General features: G+C 35.4%; 1 protein-coding gene across 8 annotated transcripts in view; it reads left to right on the plus strand.

Moving 5' to 3' along the window:
- Window positions 1-27,360, plus strand: part of GAB1 (GRB2 associated binding protein 1) — a 158,852-nt gene that overhangs the window by 14,351 nt on the left and 117,141 nt on the right. The window contains exons 1-2 of one of the 8 annotated variants that reach the window (XM_031943342.1): window positions 331-900; window positions 6,360-6,547. The exons of 5 other annotated variants lie outside the window; for them this stretch is intronic. The gene's annotated coding sequence lies outside the window, so the exon portion shown is untranslated. Of the gene's footprint in view, window positions 1-330; window positions 901-5,740; window positions 6,548-27,360 lie in introns of those variants that run through there. 2 more of the 8 variants (XM_031943341.1, XM_031943340.1) reach the window with 2 other exon arrangements.

The following is a 27,360-nucleotide window of genomic DNA, read 5'->3' on the forward strand; positions in this document are numbered from 1 at the left end:
AGAAGTCAGAAGGATGGAAATGAATAGGTTTTGATTATTTTTTTTTTTTTATGCGTTTAAGGTGGATGGTAAGTGAAATGAAATACTTAATGATGAGAATATCCTAAATTTCCTTTAGGTTTGCAAAGCGTATTACTTAGCAGCCTTCATATAGATAAATATATATATATATATGCATGTAGCCATATATATTCTTTTTTTATTATTATTATTATTTTTATTACTTTTTTTATTTAATAGCCTTTTATTTACAGGTTATATGTATGGGTAACTTTACAGCATTGACAATTGCCAAACCTCTTGTTCCAATTTTTCCCCTCTTTCCCCCCACCCCCTCCCCCAGAAGCCATATATATTCTAATACAAGATTAGCTGATTTAAGAAACTATGAAAAAAACTTTACATCAAACCAAAATGTTTGTTCAAACATTTTATAAGTTCAAATGTAGTATTCCAATTTCAATGTGGACCAGTAACCTACAGTGTACTGAAAAGGGACTGTGGATCTCCTTTAATTTGTGTGGATTTTTTCCCATTAGAAGGAGTTTTCTATTCAAAAGATAGGGGAAAAAAAAACCCAACCAATTGTTGTTTCCAAAATTTAAGGCAAAACTTGCTGAATGCATACTATTGTGAGATTACAGTTTCCACAGAAGCTCTTATTCCCCCCCCTCAAAAAAAAAAAAAGAAGCTGACTATTGCAGTAAAATACATGTTGGGTTGTTATCTCCTCTACATTAGTTCTTGAACCCTTCTGATTACGACTTGTAACTGCCAAGCCCTGTTCTGCAGTATTATCTATAACAAAAATTTTCCACGTGGTGCTGGTTTGTAGAGCAGTAGCAGGCAGACAGTTCAGAAGGAATCTAAATCTCAAAGGAATGACACTTCTTGAGAAACGTGAGTTGCTACATGAAAAATATGGCATTTCTGTTATTCCTTGTTTTCTTTTTCTAAGTTGTTTCTGCTTGGGAAATTCCTTTTTAACTCAAGAAGTAGGTTTCTTCCTTTCTTATGAACAGTAAAGAGAATGAAGGGTAATGCTTATGTTGTTTTTTAAAGTTGTTTTTCCTGAATTCATTTGACCTAGGTGCATCCTGTGTTATGATTTTTTTTTAAAGAGCCCCCAAAGGGAGAAAAAAGTTACATTGTTTTATGGATTAAAAACAATATTTTGTAGAGCCAAAGAATTATTATCAGTGTAAAAATCTAGATCTTTTTTGAAAGGGAAGAAAAATACTACACTTATATTCTCTTCATTGTTTTGCTTTTCCTTCATTTATTTATTTTTCCTTTGCCTCCACTCCTGCAGTTAAAATATTTGGAAACTTTTTCTTGATACATTGTTCTGCTTTTTACCAAAAAAAAAAAAAAAAAACCTAGAAAATTCCACTTTCAGTTTCAGGAAAAATGTGTCAATTCTGATGTTGAATGGTTCATTTGGATGTTAACTTGGTTGAATGGAAGATGGGATTGGGAAGGTTAAAAATATTGAGGCTTAGTTTAAAAAAATTATTTCTCTAGCAAATGAAAGTGTGATTGCTTGATCTAAATTTGGAGTTTTGGAAGTAAATTAGTTTTTCTTTCTTCCATTTCCCCCTTTTTTCCTCCCTCCCTTCCTTTCCTCCTTCGTTCCTTCTCTCCTTTTTTCCCCTTCCTTTCTTCCTCTTTTCTCTCTTCCTCTTTTCTCTCTTCTCTTCTCTTCTCTTCTCTTCTCTTCTCTTCTCTTCTCTTCTCTTCTCTTCTCTTCATCTTCCTTCCTTCCTTCCTTCCTTCCTTCCTTCCTTCCTTCCTTCCTTCCTTCCTTCCTTCCTTCCTTCCTTCCTCTCTTTTTTCTTTCTTTCTGTCTCTTTCCTTCCTTTCTCTCTCTTTTTCTTTCTCTTTCCTTCTTTCTTCCCTCCTGTGTGAACTTAATTACTTATATATGGTCTATACCATTAAAACGTAAGCTTTTATGGAGGACAGGGTCTGCTCTTGTCTTTCATCATATTCACAATATGCAGAGTAATAAGAGAGCTTAATAACCACTTATTGATTGATGGATAATTTTCAGGGGGAGAATCTTATCTCTCATGGCCCCTCTTTTCGACTTTTTTCTTTCCTTCTTTTTAGGATCAGAGATCTAGAAGTTGAAGGTGCCTTAGATCATCTTCCAGTCCCCTTATTTTCCACATGAAAAATTAAGATGCAGGGAGTTCAAGTGACTTATCCAAAGTCACCTAAGTAGTAATTGGAAGAGTTAGGATTTGAGCTCCAGCCCTCTGATGCCAAATTCAGTTCCTTTTCCATTTCATCAGGATATCTCTTTTCTAAGTAAACTTTCAGCATTGTCAAATAATGGTTCTTCCACTGCTTCTAAACTTATACACAAAATGAGACCCTTATTTCTCTGTTGCTTGAGCATATCAGTAATAATCACTATGAGGTTGGAATGCATTCTTCCCACAATGTGAATTCTCTATTTCCCGAAAGACAGTTTTAAGTTACTACTGTTTCAGGAAATGTGGTTGGGCTACTTTCAGACTCTTAGAGCTCCTCCCTTAGATGACTACCTGATTAAAGAATTAAGTGCCTGCCGTGCTGGGTCAGCATAAATCCAGGGCACATTTCCATCCATGGCTCTTCCAGAGCAGTAGTAAAGATTAAAGCTTTTGGGGTGGAAGAGGGTTGGGGGAAAGATGGCCACATTATATGGCCATCTGATCAATGTGAAGAGAAATGCTTTCATCTTTTATACTGAAGAGAAATACTTTGACTTAAATGCCACCTTGCTGTTTTGAATTCCAAAGGTGTTGTGTAGAACTTGATGAGGAATGATTACCTCATTCTGTCAGGGAGGTATTAATTGAACCCCTTTCCCTCTGGCAAAATAATAATTGACCCCGAGTTGTGTGGGAGTCTAGGAGATCAAGTCCAAGGACTCTGAAATGTTGGAGAAAGAGAAAGAGACATAGAAACTCATCAGAATTTAAAATATTTGGAAATACCATTATAAAAATATTTGTGTTCTCTCGTGTCCATATAACCTAGGACTGAAAAGAGCAACCCAGTGTTGATCATGGAGTGCTGCGCTTTGGTTCCAGTTCCACTCCATCAATAGCAATGTGACTATGGACAAAGCCACTAAAACTGTCTCAGCCTCAGCTTTTTTTTCTTTTTTTTTTTAAGCTATAACTTGAAGATAGACCTGTAGAATCCATCTCCTAGGGGGTGGACTGTGTGACTAAATGAGATAAAAATGTGTGTATGCAGTCTTAGAGTGCCAGGTAAATGTGAGTCATATAGGATGTCCCCAAAACTCTTCGCGCAATCTTAAGCTTGCATAGCATGAAGACTTTGGGGAACTTTTATATTATTGTTATCTAAGAAAAGGAGAAGTTAAAATAGGACTGCTGTTTTTGAGGGTGTTCCCTTTCATCTGTTTTCTCCTTTGAAGACAGTAGATTTGTGGGGCAGATTCACAAAGAATTTTTTAGGCTCTGAAGCAAGCCAGTAATTCAGTGATTTCAGCCAGCATGTATTAGGCAGGAGGTACAAAAAAAACTAAATCACAAAGTAGTTTCTGACTTCCAGAAGTAATCCTGCTGATTAATATAAAGGGCTTAATAGCAATATCAATTAATGGAATTAATACCAGTGTAATTTTAACTTAATTAATCTTAGTCCCATGACAGAGGGATACCTATTTTGTCTTTTAAACAATGGCCTTAACTCTATTTGCCCAGGATTGGAATGATTGGCTCAAAGAATATGAATTTAATTTAGAGTCCATGTCCATTTATTTTGACAAGTAAAACCTCAGATGCTGATCAGTAGTAACATTCTACAATAATATTAAATGTATATATCTGGTATATACCTGGCAATATGAAAGCTCATGATTTTTATACTTAAAGACTTCCTGAGTAGTAGGATGATATTTAAAAGGTGTGTGTGTGTTCTCACAAGGGAATTATGAACTTTTTATGATTTTAAATCATAGATGTATGAATGAACAGCAGTTCTCCAACATGGTATCATTCAAAGAGCTTCTTTCTCCTCTGGCTAGGATTAATCCCCTAAAACTATACTAGTCTATTCATGGCCCTAGGTTTCTAGTAAAGAACATGATTCTGAGACAGAGTTGCATTGTATTCCTAGTGAGACAAGTTCAGTTTTCTGTTTTGGGGGATGCTGAAGACCAAAGCACCTGGTGATATTTACCAGCCTTTAGCCCCTCTGCTACAGACTGTATTATTGGGGTAGCTTCTCCTAAATGATCTATTGTAATTTAAATCTCATTACCAGAATACTCATTTTGTCATCTCTAATCCTAAAACTACAACTAGTGTTGTCTCTGGGGATGCTGACTCATTTATTCAAGCTTTTTATTACTTCTTGGCTGGAATCTCACCATTCATTGTTTGCAAGCTTCGGTTTGTTTACTTTTTAAAAATAAATTACTTCTTAATCAGTCCTCTCACAGGTCCAGATACTACAACTCTGGTAATAACCACATTTCTAAGCTGGGCTATGATACATTTATATTGATATCTAAGAATTCATTTAATTGTTCTACATTTTAAAAATATTCCAATCTTTGTTGCTTCTGATAGTTGTCTTGAAAGGGGCGTACAATGTGTATTCTCTTCATATCATGAGGTTTGAAAATTACCTATTTGGAAGCATCTGCTGTTGAGGGAATAAAAGATGTTGCCTTATTCAGAAAATGAGAAGGGAACTTAGGAGTCATTTTCGTCAAGCCTTTCATTTTAACAATAAGGAAAATAAAACCCAGAAAGGTTGTGACTTTCCTAAAATCATGCAGTCCTCAGATTTTTTTTTTTTTTTTTTTTTTTTTTTAATCCTAATTCATTGATTGTTTTTAAAGGGCAGGGTTTTATTCTCTTGAGAATCCAGGGCCAAGTGAAGAACAGGAAACCTGGAACCTGGAATATAGAGAGCACAAAAGCTTCATGCTCACATTGAGTTACTGTTTTTAAAATGGGTGTATCTTTTTAATTGTTCCTTCTGATGGTTGGGTTCTCTAGATTAAGATCACAAGGATAGTATTATAGGTGTCTCCAAAATGGGACACATTCAGAGAGGTGGGAGGATTTTTTTAAAAGGCCCTTAGTTTGTAATGAGGCACTATCAAACAAATGAGCAAATTCCTCCACCACCACCATCCTTTTTTTTTTTTTTTTTTTAAAGAAATAAATCTCCCTAAATCAAGTTTTAAAGTTGAGAGATTATTTGGATTCGACACACACAGATCAAGTATTGAACTGCAGAAACATTCTATTGGGGGAATATACCACCTAGTCAAATAAGTATCAGGTATATGGAAAAAGCAATATGTAATCTCAATTTTAAGAGATTGTTTACTAATAATTGGGAGGTTGAAGAAAGGCTTCCTTCAGGAAATGGCCCCAGAGAGGTTCCTTGAGGATTTCTTGAGGCCAAATGAGGAGGGATTATATTTATTCTAGAGATAATTGGGATCCATTGAAGACTTTTGAAGAAGTTGGAAGGGAAAGGGTAGTGATATAACATAACTTGACATAGTCCCAAACTTAATTAAAAAAAAAATTCCTTTTTTTTGGGGGGGGGGGCTGAGGCAACTGGGGTTAAGTGACTTGCCCAGGGTCACACAGCTAGGACGTATTCAAGTATGAGACCAGATTTGAACTCTGGGCCTGCTGACTTCAGGGCTGATGCTCTATGCACTGCACCACCTAGCTTCTCTTCCCCCCCACCCACCCCCCCCCCCAGAAAAAAAAAATCCTTTTAAAACAGAGTACTGTCTTATTCTTATAACTATGGTCAAATGTTGAATTTTACCTCCTAGGAATGTATTTCCCACAGGAATGAGTTCTGCAGTCAGTTTCTTAAATGATCTGTCTTGAATTCACTTTTGCCTCTTTTAGCTCCGTTCAGTTTTTTATTTTATTTGCCAATTTGATACCTCTCCCTTTTCCATCCCCCACCCATCATCCCACCACCCCTATTCAAAAAAGAATAGATCAGAACTATCTGAAGTATTTCCTGAGACAAAAATTTTCTTCTCTTCAGATCTCTAAGTAGAACAATTATGAAGAGGGCGTGACAACCTTTATTTTATTTTTTCTTAAACTCTGACTTCCTTGTTTCTATTGAACCAAAGCTGGAAGCACAGGAAGACTAGAAAACTTTTACTCCTTGGAACTTCAAATTCCTTTTTTTCCCCTCCCAACATTTTCTTCTTTGCTCTCACTCTTTCCACCAAGTTGAGGAATCCACTGGATTAGATATTTTGAGCTCCCTTTTATACCTTGTGATCTCATGAAATCTTTATATCTGCTACGTAAGTATATAATATTATTACTGTTATTATGCAGAGTATCCCCACCACACCCTCTCATTGCTATAAGGATACCCATAAGACCTGGTTGGAGCTCATCTCTTCAGAAATGAATTGAAGAGGGAGGCTTGGAAGCTACTTTCCCCCAACTAATGAAGAAGAAACAGACCCTGTGACTTCCAGTCTTTGGTATCCAGAACTCAGAATTTAATCTTTTCATTCCAGGTAGCATTTTTTTTCTTAATAATTTTGTTCTTTTCAAATGAAGATATTTTAATTTGATAGATTTCTTTCTTCCTCAAATTATAGAATTTCTTAAAAGTATACTTAAATTTTTGTTTTTTCCCTGTAATTTAGATTATTAGAAATGGTAATGCATATACCTAGCCATGTAATCTCACTTAGTCATAGGTACCCATCAATGGCTTGCTTTTTGCTGGGAAAAGTATGAATAATTTTTTAGGGATAGTCATCATATTTAAGTAATCACTTAGAATAAGAAAAAAAAATCCTTTGTAGTTTTGAATTTGTTATTGTTATAATTATATTTTTCTTTCTAAAATAATACTTTATTGATATCTTTTGCTTCATCATCACCTGTTTCCCTCTTTATTCCTTCCTTCCAGAAACTGTCCCTTATAACAAAGAATTCTTTTTTTTAGAAAAGAAAAAAGTGAAAGAAGAAAAAAAAAATCCAGCAAAATGTATGAATGACATTATTAAATTTTAACTTAATTCTTTTAATTTATAGGTATTGGAGAAATAGTGATAATTAAAAAAAAAACAACTGGGGATCCTGGGGAATTTTATATAATCTACTGAAAACTTGCTTTGAAAAATGATTATTGTTGATAATAATTTGTTATTATAAATAATAGTCATTTATTGTTAAATAATGGAACCTATTTCTTTGGTCCCATAACAGTTTTCCTACTTAGATTTGATTAGAAGGTAATAAAGATTAGTACAGGATTAAAAACTGTTTTGATTCTTTGTGAGTGTAGGTTGTAGGTTTATATTGTCCCTTAGGTATTTATTTATTGGCAGTATGATTCTGAACAAGTCATTTTAGCTTAGTTTTCCCACCTGAAAAACAGGAATAAAAATAGTACTTCACAAGGTTGTTAGGAGAACCCAAGGAAATGATAAATGCAAAATTCTTTGCAAAGTGTAAGGCTTTATATAAACTTTTAACTATTATTGAAAAAAGAAATGTACCAGCCTTACATTTTAAATTTTTCCTGAGTTAGTGTTAATAGTTCTATTGTGAGAGAGAGCTCATTATTTTGCTGATTGAGGTTCTCTGGGATTTGGATATTGAAAATTTGTGTTTGTGTCAAATCTCTTACCTTCCTTTATGGCTATTTTTGATTGTAACTTTGTATATTTTCAAATCCTGTTAACAGAATGAATTTCATAACTGTTTGAAATGTAAGTTTATATATTTGTTTATTATTATATTATATATGTATATTTATATATATTCTATTTAGAGGAGGGAAGACACTTAGGATATTCGAGGAAAAATTATGTTGAATCATAGGATTTAGAGCTGGAAGTGACTTTAGAGATCCTTTAGTCCAAGCTTCTTACTTTTCAGATGAGGAAATTGAGGCTGTAGATTATCTGTGGGAAGGTTGGGATTTGAATCCAGGCCCTCTTCCTTTAACCAGTGTTTATTGCACTTGGAGGAAGTAGCCATGACTAAGAGATTTCAGTGGTGTTCTTTTATAGGTGTGTAATTTGTCCAGACCTGTACTTTCATTAGAGTAGGGAAGCAATCACTGTGGAAATTCCCTCCACAAATGTAAATCACCAATCCTTTATGTTACTTGTGGTCTTAGAGAGTGGTCTGGGACCCTCAGTGGCTAAGTGATGTGCTGTAGTCACCAAGTTAGTATGTATGTCTTGGGAAGCAAGATTTGAACCTGTGTTTTTTTTTGTTTTTGTTTTGTTTTGTGTTTTGTTTTTTGTTACCTCTCATGGATATAAACCCATCTGTCTGAATGTATCTTTTTAATGTTCTTATTTAGAATTAAAATTCCTATTATGTGTATTCCTAAAATTTCCAATTTTCCTTCTCTGGTTGGTATCTGCTGAATACAAGTTGCCATTTTCAGTATATTGCAGACATTATACTGGTGTCTTATATATTGCTCTTTATTCCATTATTAATGGGAATAATAACTGACATATATATATATATATATATATATATATATATATATATATATATATATATATATATTACTTTACATATTATCTTATTTGCCCTTAATTTTAATTATAAGTGCATAATTCTGAAAAACAAAACAGCACCCAGAAAAAATTGACAGTGAACATATGTCAACATTGGGCTAATTAAGTTCAGTAATTCAGATTATCTAGAAGGGGGCAACACTTTTAAAATTGTGCCTCATGGCCCTGCAATAGCAAAATTTCACCCAGGAGTACTTTACCCTAATCACACAAACTCTGTAGCGTGGGGACATTCAAAGAGACCATTAAAAGCAGAAGGCAAGAGAGATGAACTGTTGCTCATTGGAGGTTGCTTTTTTTTTTTTTTTTTTTTTTTTTTTTTTTTTTTTTTTACGGTAGTTGGCAACTAATTATGTAGGATTTGTTCACCTGATCCTTTTGGATGATCTTATGTGTGTGCAGATTTGGAAATCCCACACCTCTTCCTTCCCCTCTGCCCTTGAGGAAAAAATGCCTTTTGAATCTCAGAATGAGGGATCACTTTAATGTTGGCTGTGTGAGAATGAGTCACCATAAGGAAGGATCTAATCTTATTCATACTTTTACTCCCAGTCCCTTTAATTATTTTTTGAAATTTGAGCCTTTGGTCTGATATGAGAGATTCAAATATAGTCAGATAGCCAGTGTCAGAGGTAAACCTTGACCCCAAGTCTTATTGATTCTAAGAGCAGACCTTTTTCCCTCTAGAGTACTACATTCCCATGTCAAATTAACAAATTTTTATTAAATGCTTATTAAGTGCCAGACACTGTCCTTCCTTTCAAAGAGCTCCTGCCAAGAGGGAAGACAACATAGAAACTACTCAGTCAGTCAGTAAACATTTATTAAGTTCCTACTGTATATTGGTACTATGCTAAGTGAGGATACAAAGAAAGGTAAAAAATAACCGCTGCCTCTGTGGAAGAGACAACATGTATACAACTGTGGACAAATAAGATAAGTAGATTTCCTGGGGAATGAAATTTTTTGTTTAACTGATCCTAGAATGTTGTGGTCTAAGTTCTTGAAATTCTGACTGTGCAATTCAAACAAATATGAGAAATCTCATTAGTTTTCCTAGGGATTGTCAGAGTCAGTGTAAATCATTGATGAGCCTGACACTGGTGAAGGTTTGGAATTTACAGAAAATTTCTGGGCATATGCTCCAAGGATGGCGACGAGAATGATAATAATAATAACCAACAAATACTTATATAGTGCTATCTATATGCCAGGAACTGTGCCTTTACATATATTATCTATTTTCTTCCTCACAATAACCCAGGAAAGTAGGTGTTATTATTTATTTATAAATTTATAAGTGAGACAGATAATAGTTAAGTGACTTGCCCAGAGTCACACAACTAGTGTGTGTTTGAGATTTGGTTTGAACTTGGGTTTTCCTGATTCCAGGCAGGGTGCTCTATTTTAGCTGTCAGGGAGGATATTGATGGGAAAAGCTTACAAATATTAAAAAAAAAATAGTAGCAGAAAACTGGGCCCAAAGTAGATAACCATTAATTGGGACAAATGAATGTAAGTTCGTTGAGAAGAGAGATACTTTTCATCTTTCATATCTTCATCCTCATCTCCTGGCATGGTAGATAGTTGCTTAATAAATTGCTTGCTGAATTGTTGAAATAAATATTGTTTTATGTGGATTCTGTGAAATAATATTGGGCTTTTAGGGGAAATGCTGAATATGAGAAATTCAAACAAACACGGGGAGTCTTTTGGAAACAGCAGCAAAGAATACAGAACCAGAAGAATAACATACAGTGACCATGATAATCTTATATATATGTGGTTGCCGTGACACATTATTGAGTTATTAGAGAAAATAACCTGTAAGAAATGAGGAATATGAGAAATTCAGACAAATACAGGGAGACTTTTGGAAACAGCAGCAAAGAACACAGAACCAGGAGAATAATGTATACAATGACCATGATTATCTAAATGACAAGCAGGACTAAAAGGCATCAGAATTCAGATTAGACACAGTAGCTCATCTCGGTTCCAGAAAACTTATGATGAAACATACTTCCTTCTCTTCCTCAGGTAGAGAGGAGGCAGTGGGTGTGGGTGGTTGGGAAATACATATTGTTCTCTGTGTTGTTTGCTTGTTAGCTGTTTTGCTTTGGAAAATGTTTTCCTTTTTGGACCACTTTTCTCATCTGTAAATAAAAGTGCTAAACCCAGTTTCCTTTTAGCCTTAAGTCTGTAATTAATTGATCACTTTGAAACATTTCTTTGTCTGTTTGTTAAGGACATGGAATCATAAATTTAGAGCTGCAAAGCAATCTTAGAGCTTATTTTATCTGACACCTTCACTTTATACATAAGAAAATTGAGACCTAAAGAGGCCCTTTTTCCAGGCCATGCAGGTGACAAGGATCCCTTTCTGAATCTGGATTTGAATGTATTTCATTCCATTGTCCCACTTTGTCTCATGCTTCTTCATTTGCAGAAAGGAAATGTCCAACAGTTTCCCTGTGTTCTTGAAACATGAAAGAAGTCTTAAAGTACTTTTCAATCATCACCGCACAGTGAAATGAATGTTGGATTTGGCAGTAGGAGACCTGAGTTCTAATCTTGCCTCAGATATTACCTACAGGACAAAGACTTTGACCTTGAGCTGGGTAATCACTTAACTTTTCTGGATTTCCTTTCCTTGTCTGTAAAATGAGGAGATCCCATGACCTTAAAAGCCCTTTCCAACCCTCAGCCTGAGATGGGGCACTTAAAAAGTATAAATTGTTAATGATTAATGCTTTTATATTGATAGAAATGTATATGGGCCGGGAATCAGTTGAGCGTCAAGAGAAAAAAAATTTATTTTTGCTTTTGTTTGTGACACAACGTTTGTGCAGAACCAATCTCCCAACATGCGTAGCTGAAGCTGGCAGAGGTTCAGACAAACAATAATCTCAGTTAGCCAGTGTTTGGCACATCTCTTTAACTTGCACAGGTTAGATTCATACAAGGAAAGGGAGGGGTTAAGTGATGCAAGTTTAATGTTGGTCTCATTAGCATGTTGTGAATAACTGTATTTGAATGCATGCTATTGAAACCCAGACCTTTGGAGGAGGGCCAAGTGAGCAATGGGTCCCTAGAAAATTCTGGGAGGATTAACATTAGGGATATGGGCTTCTCAAATTGGTAGTTTCTTTTGCCCTTACTGGGGCGAAGATTAAGAAGATGCTGTACACATACATTATGATTAAAGGGGGAAAAAAACTTTTAATTTTTAAAAATTAAAACTTATTTGTTTTTTTCCCTATCATCTGTATTTCCCAATATATCTTTGTCCTTTCCTTGGCCCACAGAACTATCCCCTATTAACAAAAAACGATGAAGAAGTAAATAGTTCAGCAAAAATTACCAATGAATCAACCAAGTCCAACATGTGGTACCGTCTACCCATAACTTCCCACTTCATCAAAAAAGGGTGATGTGAATTTCTCTCTCTTCTTGGGGCATGCAATAAATTGAGCTCTTCCTAGACTATACAGGTGGTATAGAGGGCAGGAAAGAAGAGAAATTTTAGACTGTTCTTACTTCATTTGGGTTCACCCAACATAGTGTGCCTCTTTTTTTTTTCCTTCAAATTAAGTGAATCTGAGACAAATATAGCAGTTTTTTTAGAGATCTCCTTTCTTCATCACCCCTTTACTTTATAAATATATTTAGATAAGGAGCAGCTAGGTGGTGCAGTGGATAGAGCACCATCCCTGAAGGCAGGAGGACCTGAGTTCAAATTTGGTCTCAGATATTTCATACTTCCTATCTGTGTGACCCTGGGCAAGTTACTTAACCCCAATTGCCTTAGCAAAAGGGGAAAAATATAGATAGATAAAGGGAGAAAAGAACTTTTATTTATTTATTTTTTTATATATCACAGTAGCTTCTTCTTGTTATTCCTACTCTCTTGCCCTAAAGTGAGCTGACCCTTGTAAAAAGGTTATTTTAATCAAAATTAAACATCATAAGCACAAGTCTGACAGTATGTACATCATTTCATATCTGTAATCTCATATTTCTAAGGTAAAGAAAAAAGTGCTTCTTTTTCTCTTATTTGGGACCAGAGTTGATTATTATAATTATTTAGCACTCAATTTTATTTATTGATTTTTCTTTCCATTATTATAGCCTGTGTATTAAATATTTTAATGTGTCTGTATATATCTGTATATGTATGTATGTGTATATATATCTATATATGTAACACACACACACACATATATATATATATATATATATATATATAGTTTTTCTGGTCCTGTTATTCCATCATGAATCTGATTATAAAAACCTTCTCATGTTTCAGAAATGCATTTTATTGACAACTCTAAACAAGCATGATTTCTTGATCTGCCTTTTCTTATTACTTGCTACATCACATGTGAACCCTCTTTATATTAGCCAATAGAACTCTTTGAGATCAGGGGATTTTAAAAAAGAAATGTTTTGTTCGTTTTTGTGCCCTTTTCGTTCTGCCACAGCATTGTACACTTAATATTTGAAGAATACTCAGATCTCATGAATGCTAGCCCAATTTAAATTTCAGATAGCATAGAAATCTTATTTCTTAGCTTTCAGCATTGTGGCTCCTTTTGTATGTTCCAGAATTGTTTTTCTGTTTTGTTATGAATATTTATGATCTTGCTTCTTGTTTATCTGGTCCAAATTGTCAAGGGAAGGTTGTAGGAATGGGCTAGTGCTGGTTAGATATTTTTCTCCATAGAAATGAATTCTCTCAGGTTGCCATTCAAGGATGAGAAAATGAGACTTGTTTGGCTGGATGTTTGTCTTAGTTCCTTTGGCATATTTTGGAATAGGTACCCACTCATATTTTTTTTTAAACAGCTTTACTGTTAAGGTGGGAAGATTTGAGAGTTGGGATTGGTTCAGCAGTGAAATTTAATAAGTTGATACTTTGGGTCCCTATACCCAAAGTATGTGATTTATAGTGGAAAGAACAAGTCTGAGAAAAAGCAACTCAGACAAGCATTTATTAAATGCCTACCATATGACAGGCACTGTGTGAAGCACTTATAAATATTTTATTTTGTTTGATGCTTACAACAACCTGGGAAGTAGGTGTTGTTATTCTCCCCATGGTACAGATGAGGAAACAAAGCCAGAGGCTAAGGAATTTGTGCAGTCCTACAGCTAGTAAGTATATGAGGTTAAATTTGAACTCAGGTTTTCCCGACTCCAGACCCAGCATTGTTTAATAGACTATAGTTTAAGAAATCTGAGGTCATTTTACAGCTGGTCCTGTGAAATGTAGCTTCACTCTTGGAACCTCCTCACCCTGGAACACCATTCCACCAGGCCAGCCCTCTTTCCCCATTGGTGAGTTCCTGCCAGGCTTCCCATTGTGAAGAGAGTCCCAGGTTGACCAGCCTTTGTTCCCCTCCCATTTTGACCCATTCCCATGAGGATACCAACAGCCTTTTCATCTTTTCAGCTTCCTTTTTTGTTATCATTTCCTATTAGAAGATAAGTTTCTTGAGGGCAGTAATTAACTTTCTTTTAACTTGTATTTGTATTGTTTATCACAGTACATGGCACATAGGAAGTACTTAATAAAGCCTTCTTTCTTTATTGTCTAATAGATTAAAACAAACTTTTAGTTTTAATCCGATTTTTTAAAAATGAACATATGAATTTAATTGTCTCTTTCAAATTGAATCATCATCAGCTTTGATTGACTTTCTATGATCATTCCTATGATACTCTATTAGATTTAACATCCATCCAGTGTTGGCTAATTGTAAAGGATTGATTCTGATGAAATCGCATTTATTTTTAGTTGCTTTTTGTAATTGTTGAGTAATTTTTATCTGTGTCCTGCTCTTCATATCCTGCTCTTTTTGGGGGGGTCTCTTGGCAGAGAAGCTAGGAGTAGTTTCCTATTTCTTTCTCCAGCTCATTTTACAGGTGAGGAAACCGAGACAAACAAATTAAGTAACTTGCCTAGTGTCTGAAGTCATATTTGAACTTAGAATGAGTCTTTCCTGACTCTAAGCCCAACATTCTCTCCCTGAGCCACCTGGCTGCCCTTGTAAGTGCTTAATAAAGATTTTTTTTTTAATGTGTTTGATTGGATATTACAGTCTTATATAGGTTTTTGTACTTCACAGTAATATCTATAAATGCGCACTTCTGCTTATTGATTTTAGTGATGGTCGTGAAATTTTTTTAAACAACGAGAAGGCCTTAGCCTATTTGGTGAACCCTTTTAGGGAGTTTTAGGGGTTTTAGAACAAAAGCCCTTTCTGGTGGACATAGAGAGGACTCCAGTCCTTTGGAATATTGGAATAAAATGCTGCATCCATTACGGAGGAGTCGCAGTTAAAAGCTTATATTGCAGTAACACTGAAGCATCCATTCTAACAGTATTCATCATTCAGTGGCTCTGAGGATGACGTCAGCACCTGCGAGGGGTGATAAAGAGCTTTCACTCTGAAACAGGTGAACGCAAGAAGCTAAAACAACTTCCTGAGCTTCCCCAGTGACACAGTGAAACTGAGACTAGCCTGGCCCTCCTGGCCCTGGCCGCATCCACGCCAGGCTAGCAGCCTGTGGGTGGCAAGGAGATAGCAACAGCAGATTATTTCTGTAGGATGCTTTGAGAATGTATGCCCAAGTGCATTTTTCTCCAGCTTCATATTAGTTGTTGGTGTTTTTTTAAACAAGTTATATTTGGATAAAGGCCTTCTCTTTCCTAGTCCAGCCTACCCTCATGGTGGTTCCTAGTCATTCCTGAGGAATTTTGATTGTGTACAATGTTTATAATCTATTATTTTGGTTACAAAGTGTGATGGGAAGTGATAGGAATGAAGAGGCTACTTCAGGTGTAGTGAGGTTTAACTAATTTAACCAATGTTCTGACTTGTCCTGCTCTGGGTCGGCTCTCCGGCTTGTTTACATATTGTATAATCCAAACTGGCCTGTCTTGTTGGGTAGGTTTAGTTATAAATTGCAGAGCTAAGTAAATGCACGATAACATTTTAAATAGCGTAAGAAGTTCAGGGGGACTTTCAGGGATGATGATGACACTGTCTGCCGGCTGTCCTGGGTGGGGTGGGGATGAGGGGGGGGGGCTTCCTTTCTGTGAACTGGCTCATCCAGGTAGTGAGAGTTTCTTATTGTCTTACAGCTGACAGAAAGCGGATCCCAGCCACGGTGAGGTAACTCTTTTTGTCATCCAGCTTAGAAAATAGGCTCACAGAATCATGCATTTAAATTCAAGCAAATTCAAGATTGAGTTTCCCTTTGCTTCAGTGAAGTGCATTCACAGCCATCTGAATACAGACACCCAGTACCCTCCTCAGTTGTGGGCAGGATAGAGTTAGCAAGTTCCACAAACATTTATTAAGTACCTGTTTGGGTGCAGCCTTAATTAAAGTCCTACAGCTTTCTAGATCCTATAGAATTCATCATGTGAAGACAGGAAGATTATACTCTGACATTTCTTGGGGTAATTGCCAGGGCAGGTGAAAATTTTAGCAAGAGTCTACCAACTTGGGAAAGTTTGGAGTGTGTCTGTCTCAAGTATCGGAGAGGCACAAACATAGCTGGGTTGGTCTTAGGGTGATGAATGAGCCTTTAACCATAGTATCACCATTGAGTTGAAGAGGGATCATGATCTATGGTAGTAGAAGGAATGCTGATCGCCACCACCACTATCATCATCATTTTCTTCTTTCCTTTCTTTCCTTTCTTTCTTTTCTTTCTTTCTCTCCTCTCTCCTCTCTTTCTTTCTCTCCTCTCTCTCCTTCTCTCTCTTTCTTTTTCTTTCTTCTCTCTCCTTCTCTCTTTCTTTCTTAATTTTTCTTTGTTTCTTTCTTCTCTCTCCCTCTCTTTCTTTCTTCTTTCTTTTTTCTTCTTCCTCCTCCTTCATATACAAAACATTATTTCATTTGATCCTCAACACAACATGCTTGGTACAATGTCTGACACATAGGTGATTAATAAATATTGATTAATTGATTATCATTCCCATTTTAAAGATAAGGAAACTGAATTAAAAAGAGGGTAAATGATTGTTGACCATCTCACAGGTAGTAATGGGATACTATATTTGACCATATTTGAGCTTGGGTCTTCCTGACTCCAGACCCAGTGGTCTAGCAATTGTGTCCCCCAGGTGCCTCTGAGAATCGAATCTTTTAGTTCCTGAGAGTGGTAAAGAATATAGAACATTGCACTAGGGGCTCTGGAAATTATAAAATTCACAAAATTTAGATAACATATCCTTCTCTTCATATTCCTTGTGGTCTAATTAGTAAATGATATTTTAGAATCAGTGATACTTTATTAATCTGTCAAACAAGAGATACCTGCCATAATTTAGTCATTCAGAAAACATCTATTAAATACTTACTATGTTCTGAGCTGGGCAATGTGGCAGATTGGAGATTTAAAGACAGAAATGAAGTTGCCACAGGAAATCACATGTGCACATGAACATAGAAACAAAATAAATGCAAGATAATTCTGAGTTGGGTGGGGGGGGTTAAGACCAGAAAGTACTGGCAGTTGGATAACAAAGTAGAGAGGGGACAAGCAGGAGAGGCTTTTTTGTGGAGAAGGTTGCTTGTTGAGCTGAACAGAAACTGAGAGGAGAAAGTCAGTAGAGTCTGAACTGCAGACATAAATGTGTGTGTGTGTGTGTGTGTGTGTGTGTGTGTGTGTTCTATGCAAAAGTCAAAAGATGGGACTTGCAGTATTTTGTGAGAAATAGTAAGCACACCAGTTTGACTGAATAATAGAGTGTATGAAGGACAATAAAGTAAAATAATGTTGGAAAAAATCAGTTGTTCCCTGAGCCTGCCTGAATAATTCCAAATTGCAGAGGCAAAAATTATAGGATTAGAATTGGAAGGGACTTTTGAGATCTCTAGTCTACTCTCCTTATTTTAGAGATGAGGAAGCTGGAACTCAATTAAAAAACTTGCCCGGGATCACACCTTCACCAGTGTTTTGCAAAATACCCAGACAGTGACTTTGTATTCAGACTATGGAATTTTCCCAGATGAATGGAAACTCAGGGATAAGCCCTTTTAAAAATCTACTATAAATCCGTTGACCTTTAGAGCTGGAAAAGGGGGTCTTAGAGACACAAACTTTGGTATCCTTATCTAACATTTGAGAAAACTGGAGCCTAAAGAACTGACACAGTGGGAAGGACACAGGATTTCATATCATAGTTTTGACGTGTATTACCTGTATAACATTGAGCAAATCATTTGATCTCAGTTTCTTTATCTGTAAATGACTAAGATCTTAGTTGTGATTATTTTTCCTTTAAAAAGGGAGTTGAAATAAAAGGGAGTTGAAAATTGACTCTGTGTTTTTTGTTGTTGTTTGTTGTCCAAGGACTTGTACAATGTCATACAGCTAATAAGTGTCTGAATTCAGGTCCTCCTGACTCTAGGGCTGGTAGTCTATTCTCTGGAGCATCTACCTGCCCTGAAATTTGACGTGACATTTTTTTTTTTGAGGTTATTCAGAATTTGTCACAGATCATATTGCCTGAATCCTAGCTCTATAGTTTCTGTTTTATAATGTTGCATTATAGCACTAGAAATAAAACTTGTGGGTATCCTGAGTTAGAAATCAATGTATTTTCCATTTTTATCAGCATTTTCACTGAGCCACTGATTTTCCTAGAGATACTTAAAATTAATTTAATGACATTTGTAAACAGTGGCCTTTAAAGCTGTGAAAGATGTATTTTAAAAGCCAACAGGATGAAGCTGATCACATCTATAATTTTTTTTTTATATTAAGTGCTGTGAAATGAGTAGGATTATTAATTGTTACATGTAAGAGTTTCCTTATCTTGATATTTCTTTAGTACTTAGCGTTTGGCTATATGACTGGGAGAAAGAGACCAATTAGGAGGCTTTTTGCCTTCCCAGTGAAAGATGATGAGGATCTAAACTAGTTTGATAATTGTGTGAATGGAGATGCTGTGAAGGTAATAACAGCAAGATTTGACAGTTGATTAAATGTGTGAGGTTGGAGAGATAAGAAGTCTAGGATAACCACAAGGTTGTAAGCCTGTGAGAATGGTGATATCCTTGACAGTAACAGAATTTCAAAAGAAAAAAATTAAAGTTTGGAGGGAAATTCTGTTTGGAACATGCTGAGTTTATGTATGGGACATCCACTTGGAGATGTCCAATTGGTGATGTAGGATATAAATCAGAAGATAAACTAGAAATAGGTAATGTATATTTTAGAATCATTTGTGCGAATGAACATGTTAAGGGAACAACACAGGAGCTGCTATCACCAAGTGATAACTCATGGTTGGTAACTCATGGTTAGTGGGAGTTTAGCCCAGAAAGGGAACAGTGCAGTAAGACCAAAACTAGCAGGAATGGTGGGATTGAATTTGGATTTTTTAAGGATAGGAGACACATGGATATGTTTATAATCAGCAGGGAAGGAGGCAGTAGACAATGAGAGATAGAAGATATGAAAGTGTATGTGTGATAAGGAGAGCAATATGTTATGGAAGCCTAGCGGGATTGGAATTAAGGAAATTCAGAGGACTTTTCCTTGGCAGTGAAGCCCACCTTTTTCATCTGAAACCATCATGAAGGAAAAGTTAATGGAAAAAGATATCTGAACAGTATGGAATTAAGATGCTCATAGGTCATCTCTGCAAATGTCCTCAGTTTTTTCATGAAAGTACTATATCCTGAAGAAGTTCTTAGTTAGGAAGGTGAGGAGAGGAGGTGCTGTGGAAGAGATTAGAGGGTCAGAAGCAGCTTTTTTTTAGATTGGGATAACAAATTGATTAGAGGGGAAATGGACTGATAGCCTTCCTGCAGTGAGATTAGATGACATAGATAAGTATGTGATTCCTCTGACTCATAGCAGGTGAATAAAGTGAAGAGTGAGGGAATAATTTATTGTTAGAGTTTCACAAAGTCTCATCTTCCTTAGGATGAAGATCGAAGAGATTTTAAGTAGGGTTGAATTGGAAGAGAGGGAAAGAGCCAGAGCCAGGTAACTGAAGGGTTCAAATAGGTAATACATGTAATAAAGTATGATTTGAAGTCAGATTTTCTTAACTCCCCAATATACCCTGTCTAAAGATACCTCCTTTAAAAAAAAAGACTTCAAATTCCTTACTTAGAAGAGCAACTTGAGTTCCCATGAGTCACTCACTGTTAGCTGGAAGTGTCCTGAAGATGATGATTCCAGGCAGGTTTCAGCCTGCTTACATTTATAGAGCTTGTAGTTTATAGAGGCTTGAGGGAATTGAGGAGGAAATGGCCTTTTTACCAATGCTGCAGAAATTGAAGTGACCTCAATGATGTAACCTGATCTCCCTTCACATGACACCTTTAAGAAAGTGAATTCTCTTTGGTATAAATTTAATAGTTCGTATATACTGGACGGACTAGAATAATAAGTAAGGGCTTAATGCCATCTTCATTTCTTCAAGAAGGAAAGCGTATGATATGAAGCTGCTAGTATTTCTAAGTAAGTAGTTTAAATTTGATTTAATTCTGTGATGGGTCTGGGCAACTAGGTTGTACAGTGAGTAGAACAGGACTCTGGAGTCAGGAGGACCTAAATTTAAATCCAACAGAGACTACCTGTGTAACCCTACACAAGTCACTTAACCCCAATTGCTGCCTCCTCCCAAAAAATTTAGTAAGAATCTACAAGGAAATGGTATAGCCTTTAAAGGTTTACAGTCTATATTTTTTTTCCTGTTATTGTATCTATCTTCCCACATTTTGGGGGAAGGGGAAGAGATCAAGAAAATATTTTTTCATTGTAGTTATGTATTTTTGATGTGAAAGTTGAAAAAAAAATCCAAAAAACTTTAATTCTGCCTGTGGTAATACCAGAATTATACATAATATATAGACAGAGAATTATATTGAGTATTTTGCAAGGTAAAACCTAAAAGAAAATTAAGATTTAAAAAATTGTTTTAAAAATTAAAAAGCAATGCATTTTAAAAATTCATCATGTATATTTTAAAATCTAGCTGAATATTTGTAGGATAAACTTTTCCTTCCACATATATTTTTTCTTTTACATTTTGTACTAAGCTGTTTTTCCTTTAAAGTGCTGCTGCTATGAATAATTTTCCACATGTGCCAAAAATGTTTTTCATGTTATTTCTGTAGACATTCAGGTCTTACTGAAAAGATTTTTGGTTTTTATATCTAGTTCTGTGAAGATGATTAAGAAGCAAATCCAAAGTAAAATAAAAAAAAAACGGAACTCAGGGGTTCTGTTTAGTTCTAACTACAAGCCTAACTAGTGATTCCAAAGTGATTTGAAGTTAAATGACTTTAGGGGAAAGGTGGATTTCCACGAATTGTAGCCAAGGAAAAGAGGAACCATTTTTCAGAAATGACTTTATTCTTTATTTATTTGACATTGAAGACTGGTCATGGCCTTGAGCTTTTCCATCCAGGCTCATCATTTTACAGTACAATGTTAGGGACTAAAGGGAGGGACAGGTTCATATCAAGTGATGCTGTTTCCTGGATAAATTAAGTCAGTTTAATGACAGAGGAACTGATTTGGGAGCATTTTAGGAAAGCTCAAAGGGGTTGCATCTATGTGATAAAATTATCCAAATTATTATTCCCTTGTTCCTTTTTCTTGAGGCTGAACTAAACTTCTCAAATCAAGTAATTCAGTAATGTCATTTAGAAATTAGAGCTGACTTCATGACTGGATTTAGCTTAAGGAATAATGGAGGAGGTAGAGCTATACAAGATAGAGATATCTATATATTGTTTGTATGCATAAATATTATCAATGCTTAATTTATACATGTTTTAGAATGCTTATGGATTACATTTATGTATACACTTATATAGAACAAATACAATTATTACATGCAAACACATATATATGTGTACAATAAGTATAAATGCAATTCATGTTATATTTACATATACATATAAGCAATAAATGCACTTATTGCACTTATGCATATATTATATGCATAAATGTTACAATAAATACATATATATTATACTTACATAGCAGTGGCTGTATTAATCTAATTCCAGAATTGTAAAGAGGGGATTTGGGAGTGATTTGGAAAGCTATGCCAAAGGAGCAATTGAGAAGATCTAGGAGAAGCAAAGGGAAGTATAGTTGGAACACTCTGCCTGATTTTAGAAGGTTTTGGTGAAATTGAATTGATTCTTTTCTTCTGAGATTGAGAATAGTTGAACAAGATGTATTTTGTTGTTTATTTTAAACTATTCTATTAGTTTCACTACCAGCATGATGGAGGAAGGAAATTGAGCTTTAGGATTAGTAATTTATTGACTGCAAATAACTCCAAATTCATCTAATCGTTCCCACTTGTACAATATCAAGATTTGTTATAAAATAGCAAATTTCCACTAACATACTGTTGGTGAAACTATGAACAGACCCAATCATTTTGAAGAGTAATCTGGAATTATTCCCAAAGAGTTCTAAAACTGCCCTTTGACCTAGCAATACCACTGTGAGGTCTGTTTTCCAAGGTGATCAAGGAAAAAGGAAACATATATTTGTAGCAGTTCTCTTTGTAGTGGCAAAGAACTGAAAATTATGGGGATGCTCCTCAATTGAGGAAAAGCTAAAACAAGTTGCAGTATGTAATTGTGTTGGAATGCTGCTGTGCTGTAAGAAATGATGAGGATGATTTTAGAAAAAAATATAGGAAAATACTTGCATGAAATAATGAACAGAATCAAGAAAACATTGTATACAGTAACAACAATATGGTTCTAGGAAAAACTATGAACAACCAACTTATTCTGAATTCAAAAGGTAACATAAATTTTTAAAAGAAAATGGCAAATTTCAGTTGTTTTAAGTCAATATGTAATTAAGGAAGAATATTTAGTACCAAATGTTGTTGTTAATTTTCTTCCGTGTCTATAGGTAGTGTGAGCCATGTCACAATAATATTTATCTTTTGGATATTTATTTGGAAATGTGTTGTAATACTCAATTTCAAATAGAATTTACTAAATTACTTATTGCTAGATTTCCCCCTCCTCACTCCTCTTCCCCCTTCCCATTGGGGCAACAAATTCACAGCAAAATCTTGAGCAGTATGACAGTGGACTTGAAGCTGTGGGTGGACGTTTACATGGTCCTTTCAGACTACTGAAGTTCCATTTGGCAAGCAGAGCTCAGTGAAATACCTAATTGACTCTGGATTCAATTCTGGTGGTTATTTGATTTACAAATAATTTACTTGAAAGGGATTTTTAAAAATACACAAATTTTATGACCTTGTTGATTTCATATCAGTCATTTTAGCGGCTTCACTGAATATAAAATCAATATTTAGCTGGAATTTAGTCCTAGTAATTATGGGAAATTGGAAACCCACATTTGACAAGCTGTTCAATTTTGGTAGAAAAGCCATACCTAAATTATTCAAGAATTAGCTTCTGTCTGTGATCTTTTAAGTGCTACTTGGTGTTGCTACTTAATACAGGAACCTAATTCAAACAGGTGATGTTCTTTCAATATTTCTATTGGCAAAAAGGAGACTATTTTCAAGAGTTGGCAAGGACTTTCCCCTATTTCTTTTCAGAAGAAAAAAAAACTTTGAATTATTAAAGTGAACTAGATACAGATTAACTTGCTTTGATCAATATTTATTACTGTTTCATCATTACAGAAATGAAAAGAGGAAGCATTTTTATAAGTGCATGGAAAGATAATTTATTTTTCATTGAAGACTCCATTTATTGGGGGGCAGGGTGTAGACATTACAAAGTTAGAATGGAGATTTGGATGTCTGATTTCTATAATAATGGTAGATCTTGTATAACCTGGGGCAGTGGGAGGAGCATTGGATTTGTTGTCAGAGGAGGTGAGTTTGAATTCTAACTCTGCCATTTACTATGTGAGCTAAAAAGCTCTTGGATTTCAGTTTCCTTAACTCTAAAATGAGAGTGAAGGGGTTAAATTACGCAAAAATCTCTTCTAGCTCAATATCCCAATTGGGGTCATGAAGTATTGAACTTGACTGAACAATAGGATAACATGGCGTTGTTCGGACATTGATGGTCACTTTTTTTTTTTTTCCTGAAGTTATATTTTTAACTTGGCTGGTTTTGAAAATGAAAGCTAGACAAAGTATAAGGACCTGTTAAAATTATGTAAGTATTCCAGATGGAAGCTAATTAATTCGGGTATTAGTTTTTCTATGGAGCTCTGCCTCTAAATTGCCTAGTAGTAGCTAAAGGATAGTCTTGGATTATTTTCTCAAGTGATGTTCAAAGGCTCTGATAGAAGGACTAAGACCTTTTTCTTTTGAGAGTCTACATATAAATACTAATTCTAATCCTATTGGGAAGGGAGAATACATTCCCAACAACAACAACAACAAAAAAACCCATCTAATATAGAGGGAAAGGTCTCACTTGTGAATCTATATATAAATATGTACATGAATACAAATATTTATTTATTTATTTGGCTTTTTAATATATTTTTCTCAATAGTATTTTATTTTTTCCAAATACATGTAAAGGTAGTTTTCAGCATTCATTTTTGTAAGATTTTGTGTTTCAAATTTTTTCTTCCTGTCTCCCTTACCTCCTTCTTCCCCAAGACAGCAAGCAATCTGGTATAGGTTATACATATTTTAGTTTTAGTTTTTGCAAGACAGTTGTGGTTGAGTGACTTGTCCATGATCTTACAGCTGGTAAGTGTAAAGTGTCTGACATTGAATTTCAATTCAGGTCTTCTTGACTCCAAGGCTGTACTCTATCTAACTGCCCCTCATATATATTTTTATTAGCAAGCAATTTTAATTCATTTGCATTCTCAAGACGAAGACTGACATTCTTCCTTGCCAAAATTCTAAGAAGTAAACATCTTTATACATGTCATAAGCAAGATCATATCACAAACCAGATTCTCTGAAATGAATTCCAGCTATCAGAATCTAGTGGGCTCTACAAAATGGAAACATTTTTATATCCCCAGAGACTTACACATATGTTAGGGTGCAATAGTTGTTTTATGATCAATGAGGTTGAGAATGTCAAAGCTGTGACTTAGGATGTGAAGAGTTATGACATGTGAGACTTGTACATGATTGCTTAATTCTTCTTCCTATTTTAGAGGGGAAATGCAAAGGGAATGAATAAGGTACAGGCAGTTGGTTCATCCAGGCACTATTTTGCATTATGTACAGTTACAAGTTCAGAAGCATCTTCCCACTTTGAGAAAGTGAGTAGTTCCTTTTGGTCCTCAGTTTGTACTTTCCTGCCTCTGAGTTGTTTTCTCTACCTGACTTACTCTCTTTTTTGTTCTAAATCCTGAATATTTACCCATCATTTATAGCTTAACTCACTCAAATGCTAACTCAACTTCATCTAGAAGGCTTTACTTCTTCCCCTAGATAGTCTTGGACTGATAACATCTTTCTTCCTTGAGACTGCAAGAAAACTTTGTTTCCTGTTGAAGTCATTTTTTTTTCCAAGTCTTACTGATATCTTTTGGTAGCCTTTTGATTTCTTGATATCCTGTCACCCCAAGAGTAGAAATTTAAAATAGAGTATCATCTGACAAAAATAGCACATTTGCCCATCTTTTCTCTACATAGCAGCACAACTAAGTGGCTGGGGTTTTACATTTCCAGAGTCTTTGTCAAGAAAATCCCAAATGGGATCATAAAGAGTTGGACATGATGAACAGACTAAACAACAAATATCTCAGTTACATTCAACCAACATTTCTTAAGTTCTTACTATGAGCCAGGCATGGGGTTACATGGCCTAGCAGCAGAAGGTTAGGCTTAGAGTCAGAAAAATGTGAATTCTAATCCTGCCTGCTATGCTTACTAACTGTACAACCCTGGACGTAGCTCAATTTCTTCATATTTAAAATAGGGGTAATAAGGGAATGATTAAATATTAATTATTTATTACATACAAATCTTCAGGGTTGTTGTGAAGATCAAATTAAATGAGATCGTATATGTAGTATATTTTGTTAATCTTAATGCACTATGTAAATATTAATTATTGTCAGTTATTGCAAAGATGAAGAAGATATTCCTGACTTCAAGGATCTCCCTGTCTAGGGTAGATAGGACAAGTATAATATCATATAACTAATGTACAGCAGTGACATTATATTATAGTGAAGGCACAAGAGAAGCATAAAATACGATGAAAAATCAGAGAGTGGGAAGGAAAGACTTCACTTGTATAGTACTGTCATTTCCAGCCTAGAACCTTTGGCCACTCGGCAGCCTCATTGGCTGTTCAGAGAATGAAGATTGCTGTAACATAATGCTATTCATTCACTCCTTGAAGCTGCTGTATTAGCCTAGGACCTCTTTGTATGGAAAAGGAAAAAAAAAAAAAGAATCTCTTTTTTTTTCCTCTTTTTTTTCATGTTTATATGATACTGTTGAATGTGTGGGAAAGAATCTGTTCTTCTAAAGGGTAAATTCCCATGCTGTCTGTAGGTTTTAGCCTCTCCTTAAGCACTTCAAAGATAAAACTATTTCAGTTTTTAGACAATGCAACTATTTAGGAAAGAGATTGGAAACTACTCCAAACCTTTCAGGAGGCCAGACTGCTCTTGGCCTGGGGTAGACTCAAGGCAGTTATATTTGGATTATTAGATCATTCAGTCAAATTAGAGTTTGTTCCTAAACTCAGAGCCTTAAAAAAGATTTCAGGCTATATTGAAAAATTGAAGTCCAAGACAAACTTGCATAACCAGGATTATTCAAACAATCTTGCTATTAGCTTTCCTTAATTATTAATGTTTGGTTGTGCAAATAGATTATTTGCTTATGTCCTCCTAACTGAGCTGAAGTGTAATAAGAGATACTGAGCATGATTGCCTACTTCAGCACCTGTAGCTGTAGATTTGAAGGCTGTCTATCTCTCCTTGGTGGGTGACCAAGACCATTCTTGTGCATGGTCTTTCAAAAGTCCTCTGGCAAGGACTATTGGCTGTTTACTAGTTCTTTTAATGGGATGCAGCATTTGGGCTAACTTTTCGTTGTCATTCTCACCCAGTGACTTAGCCCAGCTGGAAAAGGGAAGGTTCATGGGGCCATCATGATCATTTGTTAGTTCTTTTGATGAGATGGAATATTTGGGATGACTTTTCATTTTCTATCATTATTCCAACTGGAAAGAGGAAGATTTATCGGGGCACTATGACCATTCTTTAGTTCTTTTAATGAAGTGCAATATTTGGGATGACTGTTCATTTTCTATCATCATCCCAACTGGAAAAGAAAAGATTCCAACAGGCCTTGAAAGTTATTTTCAGGTATTTGAAAAGCCATTCTGTGAAAGAGATTCTACTTGTTTTATTTGGTAGCAGGGAAAAAAAAGCAGGAGCAATAAGTAGAAATTGCAAAGAGGATAGGGTTTGAGATTAAGTCAACTTTTCTAAAGTAGCTTGGGCTCATTTGAGAGCTTATCATGTGACATGATATCTTTTATGCTGCTTCTTAAATTTGATATTCTTTGGTGATTTGATGCAGCCAATTTATACCTGTCACATCTCTCTCTAAAGCCCACTGGCTACTGGGCAGGTGAATTATGTAACTATAGCAATCTGTGGGCCTCTGGGTACCACCCACCCTTGGTTAGGGCTGCATTTTGGCAAAGGGAATAAGCCTCCTGACTTTGGAATTACCTCAGCTGAGGCACAGTTTTTGATCTGAATGTGGGAGATGAGGGGACATTTGTGTAGGTTTGGGGGCTGCCGTTTGCTGAACTTAAGAGAAACAACTGTAT

Source organism: Sarcophilus harrisii, chromosome 6 (assembly GCF_902635505.1).
Source record: "Sarcophilus harrisii chromosome 6, mSarHar1.11, whole genome shotgun sequence".
NCBI lineage: Eukaryota > Metazoa > Chordata > Mammalia > Dasyuromorphia > Dasyuridae > Sarcophilus > Sarcophilus harrisii.